The following is a 19,491-nucleotide window of genomic DNA, read 5'->3' as shown; positions in this document are numbered from 1 at the left end:
CACATTATAAGAGCTCCTCGGAAGGCTAAATTCAAAGATTATGTTACTGAGAATATAATGAGAGTAGAACTCAGAAGGGGTCATTCAGCCCTCGAAGCTCCCTCTAATTAGCCTTGATGGATCCATCCTGTTTCAGCATAAAACCTGTTTTCTTCCATTCCCTCATTAACCTGTGTTCAGTTTATTTGTTCCATGTAAAGAATTTTCAAGAATCTAACTTTTGTTGGCTTAGGGGGAGAAAGACAAAAAAGTAGGAGTAGACGTAAAAGCTCAACCATGACCTTACTGAATCACAGAGCCAGCTCCATGGGGCTATATGGTCTACTCCTGCTCCTGTTTCTTGTATTCTTATAATTGGACAGAATGATTTTCATAATAACATATTGAGCTTTCTCAGTCTTCCATGGTTCAGTGATTTGATGGAATGTCCAAATTACCTTTAGGAACAGAGTAGGCCAGTTAACCCCTTGAACCTGTTCTACCATTCAATGAGATTATGGTTGATCTGTGACTTAACTCCTTATACCTGCCTTGCCCCATATCTCTCATTGTCTTTGGTTAACAAAAATCTATTAATCTCATATTTAAAAAGTGGAAAATGCTACCGCCCTTTGTGTGTAGAAGTTTCCTAATTTTACTCCCAAGAACTCTGCCTCTAGATTTTAGACAATGTGCCCTAGTCCTAGATTCCTCAACCAGTAGAAATACTTTCTTTCTATCGACCCTATCTCCTCTCCTTTAATATCTTAAACTTTGATCAAATCATTCCATAATATTCAAAATTCCAGGGAATACAGTTCTAGTATGTGTAATCTCTCGTTATAATTTAATCCTTGGAGCCCAGGTATTATTCCGGTATATCTATGCTGCACTCCATCCAAGGCCAGTATATCCTGCCTAAGGTGTAGTGCCCAGAAATGTTCACAGTAATCCAGGGATATTTCATGGAGGTGATGGATTCTCCTGGTGAGAGCTCCCCATCGCCTCTTTCTGGGAAGATCCGCTACCACATTAAGTGCCAATTAGCCACTTAAATGGGCAACGACAGGCCTTGCCTGGGATTAAGTACTGTGGGAGAGGAAAGTCCCGTCCAAGGAGAACTCCTGGCCAATCATAGGCTGGCAGTTTACATTGCTCAGCAGTGCCACCAGGAGGCAGTGGCTGCTGTCTGTAGTGCAGTAAACCCTAGACCCAGGATCGCAGATGAACCCAGGCCACAGGTGAGTGACAGCAGGAGTGGAGTTGGGGGTGGGGGCGCAGTCGTGGGTTGCGGATCATGGGGTGCCAGCAGCTAGGACAGGAGGGTTGCTCTCAGTGGGTGACTACCAGCAGCAGCAGGATGAGGCCCTTAAGTGGGCAATTGGGTTCAAATTGGCGGTGTGGCAGGAAGGCTGCCCGCATGACATCCGGCACAGACTTGACTGGGATAGAGGTGGGAAGGCGGCGGGGTGCCCACCCACCACCCTCCTGCATGATTAAATGCCCCCATGCCTCCAAACTTGCCATGGGGGAGGGCATTATATTCTGTCACAGGTGTGGTCTAATCAGGGTTTTATGGGACTGTTCCACAAATTTGCCACCTTGCATTTTAGTCCAGCTGTATTAAAGGTGAGCATTCCATTAGCCTTTTTGATTAATTTTTGCGCATGTTCATAACATTTTAATGAGGCGGTGGCGTAATGGTATTTGTAATCTAGAAACCCAGGGTAATGCCCTGGGGACTCAGGTTTGAATCCCACCATGGCAGATGGTGAAATTTGAATTCGATAAAAACCTGGAATTAAAAGTCTGATGGTGACCATGTAACCATTGTCGATTGGTGGAAAAACCCATCTGGTTCACTAATGTCCTTTAGGGAAGGAAATCTGCCATACTTACCTGGTCTGGCTTGCAGATTACTCCAGTAATGTGGTTGACTTTTACATACCCTCTGAAGTGGCCTAGCAAGCCACTCAGTTGTATCAAACCGCTAAAAAGTCAATAATAAGGAATGAAACCAGACGGACCACCCAGCGTCGACCTAGGCTTCAGAAATGACAATGGCAAACGCTGCCCTGTTGTCCTTGCAAAGTCCTCCTTACTAACATCTGGACTTCTGTGTCAAAATTGGGAGAGCTGTCTTACAGATGAGTCAAGCAACAGCCTGACATAGTCATACTCATGGAATCATAGTTTACAGATAACGTCCTAGGCACCACCATCACCATCACTGGCTACATCCTGTCCCACCAGCAGGACAGACCCAGCAGAGGTGGCGGCACAGTGGTATACAGTCAGGAGGGAGTTGCCCTGGGAGTCCTTGACAGCGGTTCTGGACCCCATGAAATCTCATGACATCAGGTCAAACATGGGCAAGGAAACCTCCTGCTGATTACCAATGTCCGCCCCCCCCACCAACCCCTCAGCTGATGAATCAGCACTCCTCCATGTTGAACGCCACTTGGAGGAAGCACTGAGGAATGCAAGAGTGTGGAATGTACTCCGGGTGGGGAACTTCAATGTCCATCACCAAGAGTGGCTAGGTAGAACCACCACTGACTAAGCTGGCCAAGTCCCAGATGACTTAGTTGCAAGACTGGGTCTGCTGCAGGCGGTGATGGAACTAACAAGAGAGAAAAACATACTTGACCTCATCCTCACCAACCTGTCTACCACAGATGCATATGTCCATGATAGTATTGGTAGGAGTGACCACCCTTGTGGAGACAAAGTCCTGTCTTCACATTGAGGATACTGTCCATCATGTTGTGTGGCACTACCACCATGCTAAATGGGATAGATTTCGAACAGATCTAGCAATTCAAGACTGGACATCCATGAGGTGCTGTAGGACATCATCAGCAGCAGAATTGTACACTAACACAATCTGTAACCTCATGGCCCGGCATATCCCCCACTCTACCATTACCATCGAGTTGGGGGATTAGAATCATAGAATCACACAGTGCAGAAGAGGCCTTTCGGCCCATCGAGTGTGCACCGAGACGTGAGAAACACCTGACCTACCTACCTACTCCCATTTACCAGCACTTGGCCCATAGCCTTGAATGTTATGACGTGCCAAGTGCTCTTCCAGGTACTTTTTAAAGGATGTGAGGCAATCCGCCTCCAACACCATCCCAGGCAGTGCATTCCAGACTGTCACCACCCTCTGGGTAAAAAAGATTTTCCTCACATACGCCCTAAACCTCCTGCCCCTCACCTTGAATTTGTGTCCCCTGGTGACTGACCCTTCAACTAAGGGGAACAGCTGCTCCCTATCCACCCTGTCCATGCACCTCATAATCTTGTACACCTTAATGAGGTCATCCCTCAGTCTTCTCTGCTCCAACCAAAACAATCCAGGTCTATCCAACCTCTCTTCATAACTTAAATATTTCATCCTAGGCAACATCCTGGTGAATCTCCTCTGCACCCCCTCCAATGCAATCACATCCTTCCTATAATGTGGCAACCAGAACTGCACACAGTACTCCAGCTGTGGCCTCACCAAGGTTCCATACAACTCCAACATGATCCCTCTACTTTTGTAATCTATGCCTCGATTGATGAAGGCAAGTGTCCCATATGCCTTTTTCACCACCCCACTAACATGCCCCTCCATCTTCAGAGATCTATGGACACACAGGCCAAGGTCCCTTTGTTCCTCAGAACTTCCTAGTGTCATGCCGTTCATTGAACGCTTCCTTGTCAAATTCCTCCTTCCAAAGTGTATCACCTCACACTTTTCAGGGTTAATTCCATCTGCCACTTATCTGCCTATTTGACCATCCCGTCTATATCTTCCTGTAGCCCAAGACACTCAACCTCACTGTTAACCACCCGGCCAATCTTTGTGTCATCTGCAAACTTACTACTCCTACCCCCCACATAGTCATCTATGTCATTTATATAAATGATGAATAATAGGGGACCTAGCACATACTTGACCTCATCCTCACCAACCTGTCTAACACAGATGCATATATCCATGATAGTATTGGTAGGAATGACCACCCCTTGTGGAGACAAAGTTCTGTCTTCACATTGAGGATACCCTCCATCATGTTGTGTGGCACTACCACCATGCTAAATGGGATAGATTTCTAACAGATTTAGCAACTCAAGACTGGACATCCATGAGGTGCGGCACTGAACACGGGTTTCCAGTCACTAACGCAGCTTTGTGTCATCACCCTTTGTCTCCTACAACTAAGCCAATTTTGAATCCACCTTATCAAATTACCCTGTATCCCATGTGCCTTTGCCTTCTTTATAAGTCTCCCATGTGGGACCTTGTCAAAGGCTTTGCTGAAATCCATATAAACTACATCAACTGCACTACCCTCATCGACACACCTGGTCACCTCCTCAAAAAATTCAATCAAATTTGTCAGGCATGACCTCCCTCTGACAAAGCCATGCTGACTATCCCTGATCAAGCCTTGCCTCTCCAAGTGGAGATAGATGCTCTCGTTCAGAATTTTCTCCAATAGTTTCCCTACCACTGATGTGAGACTCACTGGCCTGTAGTTCCCTGGCTTCTCTCTACAACCCTTCTTAAATAGCGGAACCACATCAGCTGTTCTCCAGTCCTCTGGCACCTCCCTCGTGGCCAGAGAGGAATTAAAAATTTGGGTCAGAGCTCCTGCGATCTCCTCCCTTGCCTCCCTCAGCAGTCTGGGACACAAATCATTCCGTCCTGGAGATTTGTCCACTTTTAAGCCTGCCAACGCCTCCAATACCTTGTCTCTCCCTATATCAATTTGCTCACGAACCTCACAGTCTCTCTCCCTGAGTTTGATATCTTCATCCTCATTCTCTTGGGTGAAGACGGATGTGAAGTATTCGTTCAACACTCTACCGATGTCCTCTGGCTCCACCCATAGATTGCCCCCTTGGTCCCTAATGGGCCCTACTCTTTCCCTGGTTATCCTCTCCCCATTGATATACTTATAGAATATCTTGGGATTTTCCCTACTTTTCCCAGCCAGAGCTTTCTCATATCCCCTCTTTGCTCTCCTAATTGCTTTCTTAAGTTCCACCCTGCACTTTCTGTACTCCACTAATGATTTGCTTCCCTTGCATCTGTCTTTTCCTTCTCATCATATCCTGAATATCTCTGGTCATCCATGGTTCTCTGGGCTTGTTACTCTTTCCTATCACCCTAGGGGGAACATGTTGAGCCTGTACCCTCCCCATTTCCTTTTTGAACACCACCCACTGCTCTTCTGTAGATTTCCCCACAAGTAGCTGTTCCCAGTCTACCTTGGCCAGATCCTGCCTTATTTTAATAAAATCCACTCTCCCCCAATCCAAAACATTTTTTGCAACTTGTCTATTTCTTTGTCCATAACAAGCTTAAATTGTACCATGTTGTGGTCGCTATCACTAAAATGCTCCCTCACCACCACCTCTGCCACCTGTCCGGCTTCAATTCCCCAGAATTAGGTCCAGCACTGCGCCGTCCCTTGTTGGACCCTCTACATATTGACCTAAAAAATTCTCCTGTACACATTTCAAGAAATCCACTCCATCCAAGCCCTTAACACTATGTCTGTCCCAATTAACATTGGGAAAGTTGAAATCACCTAATATAATTACCCTATTGTTATTGTTTTTACATATCTCCGCAAATTGTGCACATATTCGCTCCTCAATTTCCCGCTGACTATCTGGGGGTCTATAATAAACACCTAACAATGTGGCTGCCCCTTTTTTATTCCTAAACTCTACCCACAAAGCTTCATTCGATGCCCCTTCCAAGATATCATCTCTCCTTACTGCTGATCAACCCTGGTTCAATGAAAAGTGCAGGAGGGCATGCCAGGGGCAGCACTAGGCATACCTAAAAATGAGGTGTCAGCATGAGGTGAAGCTACAACACAGGATCATTGGCATGCCAAATAGCAGCATGTGATAAACAGAGCTAAGTGATCCCACAACCAACGGATCAGATCCAAACTCTGCAGTCCTGTCACATCCAGCCGTGAATGGTCGTGGACAATTAAACAACTCACTGCAGCAGAAGGCTCCACAGTCTTAAGGCAATTTGATTCACTCCATGTGATATCAAGAAATGGGTGAAGACACTGGATACTGCAAAGGCTATAGGCCCTGACAGTATTCTGGCAATAGTACTTAAATCGTGCACTCCAGAACTTGTCATGCCCCTAGCTATTCCAGTGCAGCTACAACACTGGCATCTATCTAGCAATGTGGAAAATTGCTCAGTTATGTCCTGTACGCAAAAAGCAGGACAAATCCAACAGAGCCAATTACCGCCCCATTAGTCTACTCTTGATCATCAGCAAAGTGATGGAAGGTATCATCAACAGTGCTACCAAGCGACACTTTATTAGCAATAACCTGCTCACTGACGTTCAATTTGGGATCCGCTAGAGTCACTCCGGTCCTGACCTCATTACAGCCTTGGTTCAAACATGGACAAAAGAGCTGAACTCTCAAGGTGAGGTGAGAGTGACTGCCCTTGACATCAAGGCAGCATTTTACCGAGTGTTGCATCAAGGAGCCCTAGCAAAACTGGAGACAATGGGGATCAGGGGGAAAACTCTACCATACCTACCATAAAGGAAGATGGTTGTGGTTATTGGAGGCCAATCATCCCAGTTCCAGGGCATCACTGCAGGAGTTCCTCAGGGTAGTGTCCTCAGCCCAACCATCTTCAGTTGCTTCACCAATAACATTCCTTCCATCATAAGTTCAGAAGTGGGGATGTTCGCTGATGATTGCACGATGTTCACCCTTCGCAACTCCTCAGATATTGAAGCAGTCCATGTCCAAATGCAGCAAGACCTGGACAATATCCAGGCTTGGGCAGACAAGTGGCAAGTAACATTTGTGCCACACAAATGCCAGGCAATGACCAACTACAACAAGAGAGAATCTAACCATCACACCTTGACATTCAATGGCATTACCATCGCTGATTCCCCCACAATCAACATCCTGGGGGTTACCGTTGACCAGAAACTGAACTGGACTAGCCATATAAATACTGTGGCTACAAGAGCAGGTCAGAGGCTAGGAATCCGGTGATGAGTAACTCGCCTCCTGACTCCCTAAATCCTGTCCACCATCTACAAGGCACAAGTCAGGTGTGTGACGGAATACTCTCCACTTGCCTCTGACTGCAGCTTCAACAACACTCAAGAAGCTTGACACCATCCAGGACAAAGCAGCCCGCTTGATTGGAACCCCATCCATAAACATTCACTCCGTCCACCACCGACGCACAGTGGCAGTAGTGTGTACTATCTACAAGATGCATTCACAAAGCCTCCTTAGACAGCACCTTCCAAACCCATGACTACTGCCATCTAGGATAAGGGCAGCAGACGCATGGGCACACCACCACCTAGAAGTTCCCCTCCAAGCCACACAGTATCCTGACTTGGAAATGTATCGCCGTTCCTTCACTTTCGCTGGATCAAAATTGTGGAACTCCCTTCCTAACAGCACTGTGGGTGTACCTACACCTCATGGACTGCAGCGGTTCAAGAAGGCAGCTCATCATCAACTTTTCTAGGGAAACAAGGGATGGGAAATAAATGATGGCCCAGCCAGCAAAGCCCACATATCATGAACGGATAATAAAAGAAAAGAACCCTCAGGTCTCTTTGGACTTCCACTGTTTGTAACTTTTCACCATTTGGATCGTACTGTTCTATCTTATAAGGTCAAAAATGGGTGAACTCACATTTGCCTATTTTTGAAATCCACTTGCTCATTCAATAACCTATTAATATCTCCTTGTAATTTTATGCTTCCATCTACATTGTTTACAATGCTGTCTATCTTGAATGGGCAAACTTAGATGTGTGGCCTTCTATCCTATCATATAAGTTGTGAATAAATAAGGTGAATAGTTGACACCACTTGTCACATTCAGTTGGAGGTCCTGTCTATTATCCCTACTGCCTGTCTCCTATCACTCAGCTGATTTTCCAAGCAAGTCAATAATTTGCACTTCAATTCCATGAGCTTCAACTTTAGCTAACAATCTCTTATGAGAGGTAAAATGGAAGTCCATGTAAATAGCATCCAATGAGAATCCTCTGTCCATTATTTTATTCATCTCATCAAAAAAATTAAATTAATTTTTCAGTATGGCCTACCTATTACAAACCTGTGCTGGCTCTCTGATCACTTGAATGTTTTCATGGGGTTCGTTCACCCTATCCTTATTATAGACCCTTGTAATTTCCCGGGAACAGATGGTAGGCTAACTGGGATATAATTCCTTGTTTTCCTTCTCACACCCTTCTTAAATAGCAGAATGGCATTTGCAATTTTTTCAATCTATAGGGATGGTTCCCAAATCAAGTGAACCTTGGAAGATTATAATTCTGGGACCTGCAATTTTCTTCATTACTGTTATTTGTCTTATGTTAATTTTGGTAAGTCCTGTTTCCCTGAAATAGTATTAGTTTCCTTGGGAGGTCCGGCACGTACTTCCTCTACTGTAACTGACGCAAAGGAATTATTCATCATTTCTGCCACTTCCTTAATTTCATTGACACTATCACCATAAGCACTTGTCAAGGGGATCACATTGCTCCTGACTACACTTTTATCAAATATATCTAAAAAAAATCTTTATTTTGATATCCTTTGCAAGTTTCTTTTCACACTGTCCTTTTGCAACTTTTACTATCTTTTTAGTCAGCCTTATCTGCCCTTTGTATCTCTCATTTGGCAGGATCTGTGCTATTTTTACATTTTATGTGCTTTTTCATTTAGTTTTATTTTTGCACTTGCCTCTTCAGTCATGCATGGCTGTTTTTTTTTTTGGCAAGTAGATTTTCTGCCCTTAGGGATGTTAACTGGTTTTGTATCCCATTAAATTCTTTTTTGAACAACTCTGACTTATCTTTTGTCATTGTATCCATTAACAGATTTGCCCTGTTCACTTTGGGATGAGACAGAAACTGTCCATTGAAGTCGGCATTACTTAAATCTGGAATCTTAGTGGCTGTTTCATGTTTCTCCCTCTCAACCACTGCATTGAATCCATCATATTATGACCCCTATTATATAAATGTTTGAGCATCTATCTGATTACTCATTACTTAATCTGATATGGCATGACCACTCATTGGATCTACAACATATTGGGCTGGATTTTTATGGAAGCAGCAGGGTTTCCACCAATGCGATTAAAGTAGGTGGCTGCTGCCGGGGCTGCCAGCCCTATTAAAGATGGCTACCTGCCCCCCATGAGCTGCCAGCCAATCAGAGGGCCCACGGCTCAACAGCATCAGAGTGCTACTGCTATCGATGACCATTACTGGGGCTGCACCTGCAGGATGAGGGCGCATCGATGGCCGTGAACCCTCAAAGCCAGATGCACAGGGAGGCGGTGGCTTAATGGTATTATCACTGGACTGTTAATTTAGAGACCCAGGGTAATACTCTGGGGACCCGGGTTTGAATCCCACCATGGTAAATGGTGGAATTCAATAAAAATCTGGAATTAAAAGTCTAATGATGACCATAAAAACTGTCATAAAAACCCACCTGGTTCATTAATGTCCTCACCTGGTCTGGCCTCTGCAGTAATGTGATTGATTCTTAAAATGTCCCCTGAACAAGGGCAATTAGGGATGGGCAATAAATGATGGCCTAGCCGGTGATGCCCACATCCCATGAATGAATAAAAAAGTAGGATCTGGGGGAGTTAGGGCCAGGCAGGCAGACCCCATCAAGCGAGTTGCTGACAGCAGGCATCATTGTTGCCACTTGGGGGTCCCTCTGCTGGCAAAATGCCCATCTGTGATCTTTCCCGTATACACAACAGGAAGATGACAAGGATGCTACCCCCTTGTCCTCCACACCATTTTGCCAGAGTTTTGGCAGTAAAGTATTCTAAACACACACTGAAGAAATTCACTACCTTTCAGATATGAGCTAGTCTGCTTATCCCAACCTATATGAAAGTTAATGTCCTCTATCAAACTACCGTGCCAATGCTACATACTTGTTTATTCTCTGCATGTATACTTTCTACCACTACACAGCTATTACCAGAGGTCAGATACGCAACAATATAAAAGCAAAATACTGCGGATGCTGGAAATCTGAAAGAAAAACAGAAAACACTGGAAAAAACTCAGCAGGCCTGGCAGCATCTTTGGGGAGAGAAACAGAGTTAACATTTCGAGTCTGTATGACCCTTCTCCAGAGCTCTGAACTTGAAGACTCGAAACATTAACTCTGTTTCTTTCTGATACGCAATTCCCACTACAGTCTAAAATCCTTTTCTATTTCTTAATTATACACACAGGCCTGGATTTTCGCAATGACGGAGAGCCTGTCCATCATTGCAAAAATTTCAGAAGAGACCGAAATCTGGAAGTCCCACCCAGGAACAGGGTACCTACAATTTTTGCGGGAGTGGGAATGGCCTGGGTTGGGATTTCCACATTTCACAGAGACAGCTGCCCATATAAATCGGCAGCTGCCTCCACTCATGTCTAATTTTGGTGACCAGCTGTGTGAAACGTGATGTATGAATGTTAGAGGTGTGGTACCCTTTTGAGAGGTAGAGTGCCCTTTTGGATATGGTCCTGGGACAACTTTTGGGCAGGTCATGTGCCCCTTGGGAGAGGTAAGATGCCCTTTCAGATTGTTAAAATTGGGATTGAATGTGTGTAAAATGTTTCTTATTTCTCTCTCCTGCTTTAATCACCTTACAACGTTTCCCTTTACTTGTCGTGCTTTAAGCATAATTTCTGATTGTTACTCTGCATTCTTTATTTTTGTTTGTTTTCAAACTATTAGTTGGACTACCTTTTTCACCTGAGCCCTCCTTCCCAGCCATTTACTAGCCTAAAGTTCACCCTGCCCTGTTTAACCCTTCTGTTAGGACCCTTGTCCCCAAACAGTTCACCCTTCCAAGGGTGCAGTTGCTTCCTGCCCCAGTATTGGTGCCAGTATCCCATGAACTCCTCATTCCCCCCACTTCAACCAGATGTTTACCCCCCTATTCCACTTATCCCTATGCCAATTTGTACTTCAATTGAGTAATATTCCAGAGATTAGAACAGTTGAGCTCTTGTTCTTTAATCTAGCTTCTAGTTCCTGGTATTCTCCAAACAGGATCTCATGCCTACTCTTTCCTCTGTTGTTGGTTCCGATATGGATCACAATACTGGATCTTCCCCCTCCCTCTCCAATATCTTTTCAAGCCTGTTTGAGACGTCTCTCACCCTGGCACCAGGCAGCATACCATGTGGTAATCTTGATCCTGCTTATTTACAATATTACTCCCTTGAATTTATGCTTTGTATATCTTACACTATACATCCTGTTTCCTTGACAATTGCTGTTTTGTGCATTGGAGAGAATTTTCATGACTGTACTATCAGATTCAAGTATTTTGGGCTCTTCAATAACCTGCATGGCTGTACTCATTTTGATTTTCATTTATTCTTTCATGCAATGTGGTTTGTTGGCAAGGCCAGCATTTGTTGCCCATCCCTAATTGCCCTTGGGATTTTGCACCTATATGCAATAACTTACATTTATCAGTACTGTTATGATCCCAGCTGATACTCGACAAGTCCGATCCCAGTGCGAAACCTGGCTTGATAGATCCTAACTTTGTTTTTAGAAACCAGGGAGGAAAGTTACTGAACAAATTCACAGGAGTCTGCAGATGAACTTTTAACACAAAGAATAAAATATTTATTAAACAAGAAAATTACACCAAACAAAAAGGAACGATCTCCATACAAACACAAGATGATTCAATTTCCAACAATATCTTTACAGACACATAAACCAATGAAGAGTCACCATTATCTTGACACAAAGGCTCCTTGCTTGGGACTACCGCATGTGCAAATGATTTTCTTCCAGTGAATTCTTGAGCATTCACTTGATGCTTCTCACCCAACTCCTATCTCTCCTTGAGACACCCAAAATCATATTCTAACTCACTGTTGCTTCAACTGCAGAGCAACCACATGAGTTCACTAAACTCAGTCTTCTAGTAGTCTTGTAGTATTTCTTATCTCGGAGAGCTGAAAATCCGTCTTTACTCTCTGACACGCACTGAACTCTCTCTTCAGTCTTTAACCCTCTTTTAACCCATCTCTTTAACTGCATGAGTTGTAAAAGCTAATCTTAAAAATATATATATATATGTATTCAGCCACAGGTCTATCCAGGCAACAAAGCTCATACCAAACCTACATGAAACTTTTTACCTTACTTAGCACACAAATATATATACTCAATTTAAAAATTATAAATTGCTCCTAACAGTTCTGTATCTCTATACATCTCTTTGGTAATGTGGTTAAAGTATTTTTGTCAACATCATTAATATTATGAGTAGCTAGAAATTACAGTGGAACTTCACTAGCCACAACTATTCTAGTTGAACGATATGTATTCATAACTAGTATGCACTTTCTGCTTGGAAGCAATGGTTCTATTCCGTTCTGTTTGGCTCTTATAATTACATAGGTGTTTAATGTTCCTATGTCTTCGGTGCAGGGCCTTTTCAGATACTTTCTAAAGAGCAAGATGGATTTGCTAGTTACTGGTCTCCAATTGTGAAGATTCAGTTTGGGGGAAATTAGTTAATACAGAGTTTAAATAGATCATACAACACAATTGGGCCTTAAATAATATCGGCATAGGAATTTTATGATTTGCTGTGTGAAACATCTGGGTTATCAAAAGAAATGTTATTGCCCATTTCAAGCTTAATCTGCTCAAGATGTAAATCAAAAAATCTCATTAAAATGATCTGCACTTAGTTAGCAACACATTCAAAGCCACAATCATAAGACCATAAGACATAGGAGCAGAAATTAGGTCATTCGGCCCATCGAGTCTGCTCCGCTATTCAATCATGGCTGATAAGTTTCTCAACCCCATTCTCCCACCTTCTCCCCGTAACCTTTGATCCCCTTACCAATCAAGAACCTATCTATCTCGGTCTTAAATACACTCAATGACCTGGCCTCCACAGCCTTCTGTGGCAATGAATTCCATAGATTCACCACTCTCTGGCTAAAGAAGTTTCTCCTCATCTCTGTTCTAAAAGGTCTTCCCTTTACTCTGAGGCTGTGCCCTCGGGTCCTAGTCTCTCCTACTAATGGAAACATCTTCCCCACATCCACTCTTTCCAGACCTTTCAGTATTCTGTAAGTTTCAATCAGATCCCCCCTCGTCCTTCTAAACTCCATTGAGTATAGACCCAGAGTACTCAAACATTCCTCATATGTTAAGCCTTTCATTCCTGGGATCGTTCTCGTGAACCTCCTCTGGATCCTCTCCAAGGCCAGCACATCCTTCCTGAGATACGGGACCTTTCTATTTACACAACAAAGTTACTGGCATAGGTGCAGCTAAGCAGACGCAGCTGTTGCTTGTTGAATTGAAGCAGACCATTGCGCTCATTGTGAGTTGACATGCATTAATGGTGTTGAACCAAACTAGCCAGATGTGACAATCCATATTTGTCTTTACTAAAATACTTAGAATGTAGAAATAGGCAAAATAAAAAGTTTATTTGTTGACACCAAGGAGCACCTAAATAGGTGAGAAAGCGCCATACTCTGCATTTTCAAGACAGAATCCACTTGAAATGCAAGTGAGGTGCTCTCTTGAAGCAATAGTTAGAAGTCTAGGAGCTAATGCATACACAAATTGATTTTAAAAGAAATTATAGAAACTGACAGCCTATTGTGGAAGGGGGGCACTGCAACATGCTAAATTACAGAATCACAGAATTGTTACAGTGTAGAAGAATTCAGCCCATCTTGTCTGCACCATCTCTGAGCGTTTTAACTTAGTGCCAATTTCCTTCCTTTTCCCTGTAACCCTGCACATTATTTCTATTTGGATAATCCTCCAATGCCCTCTTGAATGCCTCAATTGAACCTGCCTCCACCATACTTCCAGGCTGTGCATTCTAAACCCTAACTACTCGCTGTGTGAAAAAGTTTTTTCTCACCTTGCATTTGCCTCTTTTGCATTATAATTATATTATAAAGGAGCAAAGGTTTTGCGAGTGATATGTAACAATAACAAGTAATTTCAGCCCTATATTGAATGCATAAATGAGCCAATTATGTTCATTTTTTTAAATCCAATTTTTAAAAAATCCTTCCTTTCTTGAAGGAGATGATCATCTTGCTGTCTTGCAAGTTCAGACTGCTGCCATTATAGCTGTGGATTACAGTGTGCAAAGCGTCTTGCAGGGCGTCACAGCAGACCAGCAATCTGTCCTTCAACAGATTGCTAGGGTTGCTGAGGTGTTGCCCTGAGGGTGTGGAAGTCTCTCCATGGAATACAAAGCTGCTGTTCTTTCTCAGGAAGACAGCATTCAGCCTTCCACATATAACACTCTGCCCTTGCTGTTGCCTCTTAAGCAGCTAGCCCAGAATGCTGCTTCTGATGCTGATTTTTAAAAATTCATTCATGAGATGTAGGTGTCGCTGGCTAGGCCAGCATTTATCGCCCATTCCTAATTGCCCTTAAGAAGGTGGTGGTGAGCTGCCTTCTTGAACCGCTGCAGTCCATGTGGTGTAGGTACACCCACACTGCTGTTAGGGAGGGAGTTCCAGGATTTTGACCCTGTGACAGTGAAGGAACGGCGATATATTTCCAAGCCAGGATGGTGAGTGACTTGGAGGGGAACTTCCAGCTGGTGGTGTTCCCATCTACCTGCTGCCCTTGTCCTTCTAGATGGCAGTGGTCGTGGATTTGGAAGGTGCTATCTAAATGAGTTCCTGCAGTGCATCTTGTAGACGGTACACACTGCTGCCAGTGTGTGTTGGTGGTGGAGGGAGTGAACGCTTGTGGATGGGGTGCCAATCAAGTGGCTGCTTTGTTCTGGATGGTTTCAAACTTCTTGAGTGTTGTTAAGTTGCACTCATTCAGGCAAATGGGGAGTATTCCATCACACTCCAGACATGTGCCTTGTAGATGGTGGACAGGCTTTGGGGAGTCAGGAGGTGAGTTACTCACTGCAGGATTCCTAGCCTCTGACCTGCTTTTGTAGCCACAGTATTTATATGGCTAGTTCAGTTGTTTCTGGTCAATGGTAACCCCCAGGATGTTGATAGTGGGAGATTATGCGATGATAATGCCATTGAATGTCAAGGGTTGATGGTTGGATTCTCTCTTGTTGGAGATGGTCATTGCCTGGCAATTATATGGCGCGAATGCTACTTCCGCTTGTCAGCCCAAGTATGGATATTGTGCAGCTCTTGCTGCGTTTGGACATGGGCAGCTTCAGTATCTGAGAGTCGCAAATGGTGCTGAACATTGTGCAATCATCAGTGAACATCCCCACTTCTGACCTTTATGATGGAAAGAAGGTCATTGATGAAGCAGCTGAAGATGGTTGGGCCGAGGACACTACCCTGAGGAACTGCTGTAGTGATGTCCTGGAACTGGGATGGTGCAGCCCACAGCCAGGCCCTCTATGCCTTTATCATCCAAGGCCATCTGCAGACTCCTCCACTGAAAGTCAGTAGCCTTCCACCAACCATGCTACAGCCATTGAGGTAGTACTACATAGGAGCGCTAGAACCAGGAAATACTCAAAGAAGACAGGCACTAACTTTATTGACTTTTGTATGTAATATGACATGATTTTATATATAAATTTGGTTCAGAATGTTTATTTTGTGGTGCCTTTTATTTTTACATTGCGGTCAAATGGATGCTCTAGTTAGTGACAGCGACAAGGTCAGGTGTGAGGCTGTTTGTGAGTGGGAAATTAGGATTGTGGTTACTGATATCACATTTGGATGAGTTCAAGTCAATGTTACAGACTGATTAATGTCACAATTGCCTACTCTGCATGCTTCCAGCAGACATTCACTGTGTGCACGCTAATGCCATCACCAACATGATGTTTAGCACCATCCACCTCACTAGTGTGCATGTACACTGAACAGGTGTTTGTGGTGCCCAAAAGACAGATGCTCACTAACCGAATTTCTCATCTGTTACCTGGAATATGCTTCCACAAATGCTGCTTATCCTCAAGCCTTAACCTGAACTAGCATAGCGTTTGTTGCCAGGCTACTTGACTGTAAGTTGTTGTAGAGGGCATCCCAGTCTAATCCTATCCTCTCTTTACTTACCTGTACACACTTAACAGCTGGGTTTTCTGGAGAGAAGGCAAGAATGGGAACCCATACAGCACCCTGCCCTCACCCCAGAAAACATAGGGCACTGAGGCCCATTGTATCCACATCACTGCCCTGGCTCAGATCGGCTAATTCAGCGTAGCCCAATAATCAGGTCTGGAACTGTCCAGCTTTGCTTGTATGGCTCAATTATTCACTGTCACATCCTGCTGAACCATTAGAGAAGCTCACTTTTACTTGCTTAGATTCATATCATGTAATAAACCATAGTCTGTAGATTACCTTCCAATAACTATATTTTTATGGAGTAAAGATTTCAACCTGAAAATGCATTATCTAGCTAAATAATGTATTAAAATTCTTACGTGGATCATACATTCTATGGAAAACTGCTCTGCAATCATTTCCTGTCATACCTCTGGGTGGAATCTTCTGCCCTCACAGGAGGCGGGAGGACTTGAAAATTAGGTGGGTTGACATTGGGACCGATACCCGACACCTTCCCGCCTCCACCATAAGTAAGTTCTGGGCAGGAAGGCCATGGTCGGCCTTCCTGCCCCGACTTCACTTGAGCCCTTTTAAATGACCAATTAATAACCACTTAAGGGCCTCTTCCCACCTCCAATGCAATCTTCCCAGCTCCAGGCCAGCCTGCCGACATGCGGCTTGAATGACTGGTAAAACTGCGCAGGCTGCATGTCAGCTGGAGGTTGGGGATGGCCCTCAATCTGCATTAATCTGTACAGGAGCAAGAACATGGACACGGGACAGGGGGCAGCCACTGATGGCAACCTTCGCTCTTGCTGCTGACCCGCCATGGCCACCTTCCTCCATGTCTGCCGCCCTCAGCAGCACTTTATCCTGAGGAGCTGTACAATCCTGGGATTCCAGGGGGTGTTGTTCCATCGGCAACCACAGCCTCCTCCATGGCGCTGGCTAGTGCAAGAGCTGCCAGCCACTGATTGGCCGGCTGCTCTAGGTGGGCGGGCCAATATATCCTGGGGCCCTCAGTCAGGAGGAAGGCCCACCACTATCACTATCCTTGTAACTGCCTCATGGGCAGAAGACAAGGCGGGCCTTCCTCCTAAGAGCCAGCGTGGGTGTCTTGCCGCTTTTTCCAGAAGTGTACGAGACACCCAGAAGATTCCGCTGACTAGGTGTTGCTTCAGTAGGATTTCTGAGCAAAATGCTTCTGACAAAAATAGTTTATCTAAGGAACTGAAATTTTCAGTTTCCAAAATAAAATTTTAAACAACATTTGCTAATTCAAAGAATTACTTCTCTCAAAATCACATGAGTGCATTTATCCACTGAATTGTTGTATTTCATTAAAGTTTTTACTTTAAGGCCTCGGCCTATAATAAAAGCCTGGACTTTGACTTCTTGTTTCCACGCAATACTGTGACTCTGTTAGCTGGTTTTGGAATAGACAGTCAGGATATGTGAAATATACCCAGTTTTCCCAGAATGCATCAATACCATTTAGTCAACTGAACATTTTTCTTACCTGTAAATTTGGTAAAGCTGCATTTCTGACTGCACGGTCAAGGAATAAGATTGGAGCTCACCTCAACATTTTAAAGTCAACATTTTATACCAACATGTTAACATTTTTGTCACTATATGGGTAATGAGGATAAGCTTGTGAGGTAACATGGGCAACTCAGTATTTTGACATCTTGTCTTTATAATTTCCATACTCAGAGCCATATCAACTGGATTCAGCAAAGGGTATGAATCTGTACAACATCCCAGCCGTAGTACTGACCTGCACTGCAGAACAAGCCGCGCCCCTAGCCAAGCTGATTTGGTACAGCTACAACATTAGCATCTACCCAACAATGTGGAAAATTGCCCAGGGTATGTCCTGTCGAATAAAAACAGGACACATCCAATCTGGCCAAATAACGCCACATTAGACTACTCCTAATTATCAGCAAAGCGATGGAAGGAGTCATCGACATTGCTATCACGCAGCACTTACACAACAATAACCTGCTTACTAATGATCAATTTAATTTCTGCCAGGCCCACTTGGCTCCAGACCTCATTACAGCCTTGGTCCAAACGTGATCCTGTCCCTTGGATGTTATCAAAGTCGCATTTTCAATCTAGGATTGACACCTTTATTACATACAAACATACAAATTAGGAGCAGGAATAGGCCATTCGGCACCTCGAGCCTGCTCTGCCATTCAATCTGATCATGGCCGATCTGATTGTAACTTAAACTCCACATTCCCGCCTACACATAGAACCATTGAAAAGTTATGGCACAGAAAGAGGCCATTCAGCCCATTGTGTCTCTGCCAGCTCAAAAGAGAGAAAAGAAAAATAACTAGCTGCTCATTTTAATCCCAATTTCCAGCACCTGATCTGTAGCCTTGCAGGTTCAGCACTTCAGGTGCAGATCCAGGTACCTTTTGAATGTTGAACATGTCAACCTCAATCACCAATTTGGGCAGTGAATTCCAGATGCCCAGCACCCACTGGGTGAAAAAGTTTTTCCTCATGTCCCCTCTAATCCTTCAAATCACCTTAAATCCAAACCCAATACCCTTGCTTATCAAGAATCTATCTACCTCTGCCCTAAAAATAGTCAGACTCTGCTTCCACTTTCTTTTGAGGAAGAGAGTTCCAAAGACTCATGACCCTCTGAGAGACAAAAACCCTCCTCATCTGTCTTAAATGGGCAACCCCTTATTTTGAAACAGTGACCCCAAGTTATAGATTCTCCCACAAGAGGAAACGCTCTTTTCACAATCACTTTGTCATGACCCCACAGGATCTTATATGTTTCAATCAAATCGCCTCTTATTCTTCTAAACTCCAGTGAATACAAGCCTAGCCTGTCCAACCTTTCCTCATAAGACAACCTGCCCATTCCACGTATTGGTCTAGTAAACCTCTCTGAACTGCTTCCAATGCATTTACATTCTTCCTTAAGTAAGGAGACCAATACTATACACAGTACTCCCGATGTGGTTTCACCATTGCCCTGTATAGCTGAAGCATAACCTCTCTACTTTTGTATTTAATTCCCCTCGCAATAAATGATAACATTCTATTAGCTTTCCAAATTACTTGCCGTACCTGCATGCTAACATTTTACAGTTTGTGCACTAGCACACCCAGATCCTTCTGCAATTCAGAGCTTTGCAATCTCTCACCATTTAGATAATATGCTTCATTTTTATTCTTCCTGCCAAAATGGACAATTTCACACTTTCCCACACTATAGTCCACTTGCCAGATCTTTGACCACTCACTTAACCAATCTATATACTTTTGCAGCCTCTGTCTTTCCTCTTCACAGCTTACTTTCCAACTTATCTTGGTGTCATCAGCAAATTTAGCAACCATACCTTCA

General features: G+C 43.9%; 1 protein-coding gene across 1 annotated transcript in view; it reads left to right on the top strand.

The window, feature by feature from the left end:
• The window catches only part of itga8 (integrin, alpha 8), a 277,429-nt gene that overhangs the window by 43,698 nt on the left and 214,240 nt on the right, over nt 1-19,491 (top strand). The gene's annotated exons all lie outside the window — the stretch shown is intronic.

This window comes from Cetorhinus maximus, chromosome 3 (assembly GCF_964194155.1).
Source record: "Cetorhinus maximus chromosome 3, sCetMax3.hap1.1, whole genome shotgun sequence".
NCBI classification, from domain to species: domain Eukaryota; kingdom Metazoa; phylum Chordata; class Chondrichthyes; order Lamniformes; family Cetorhinidae; genus Cetorhinus; species Cetorhinus maximus.
The sequence above is the reverse complement of the archived record's forward strand: the minus strand, read 5'-3'. Positions and strand labels throughout refer to the sequence as shown.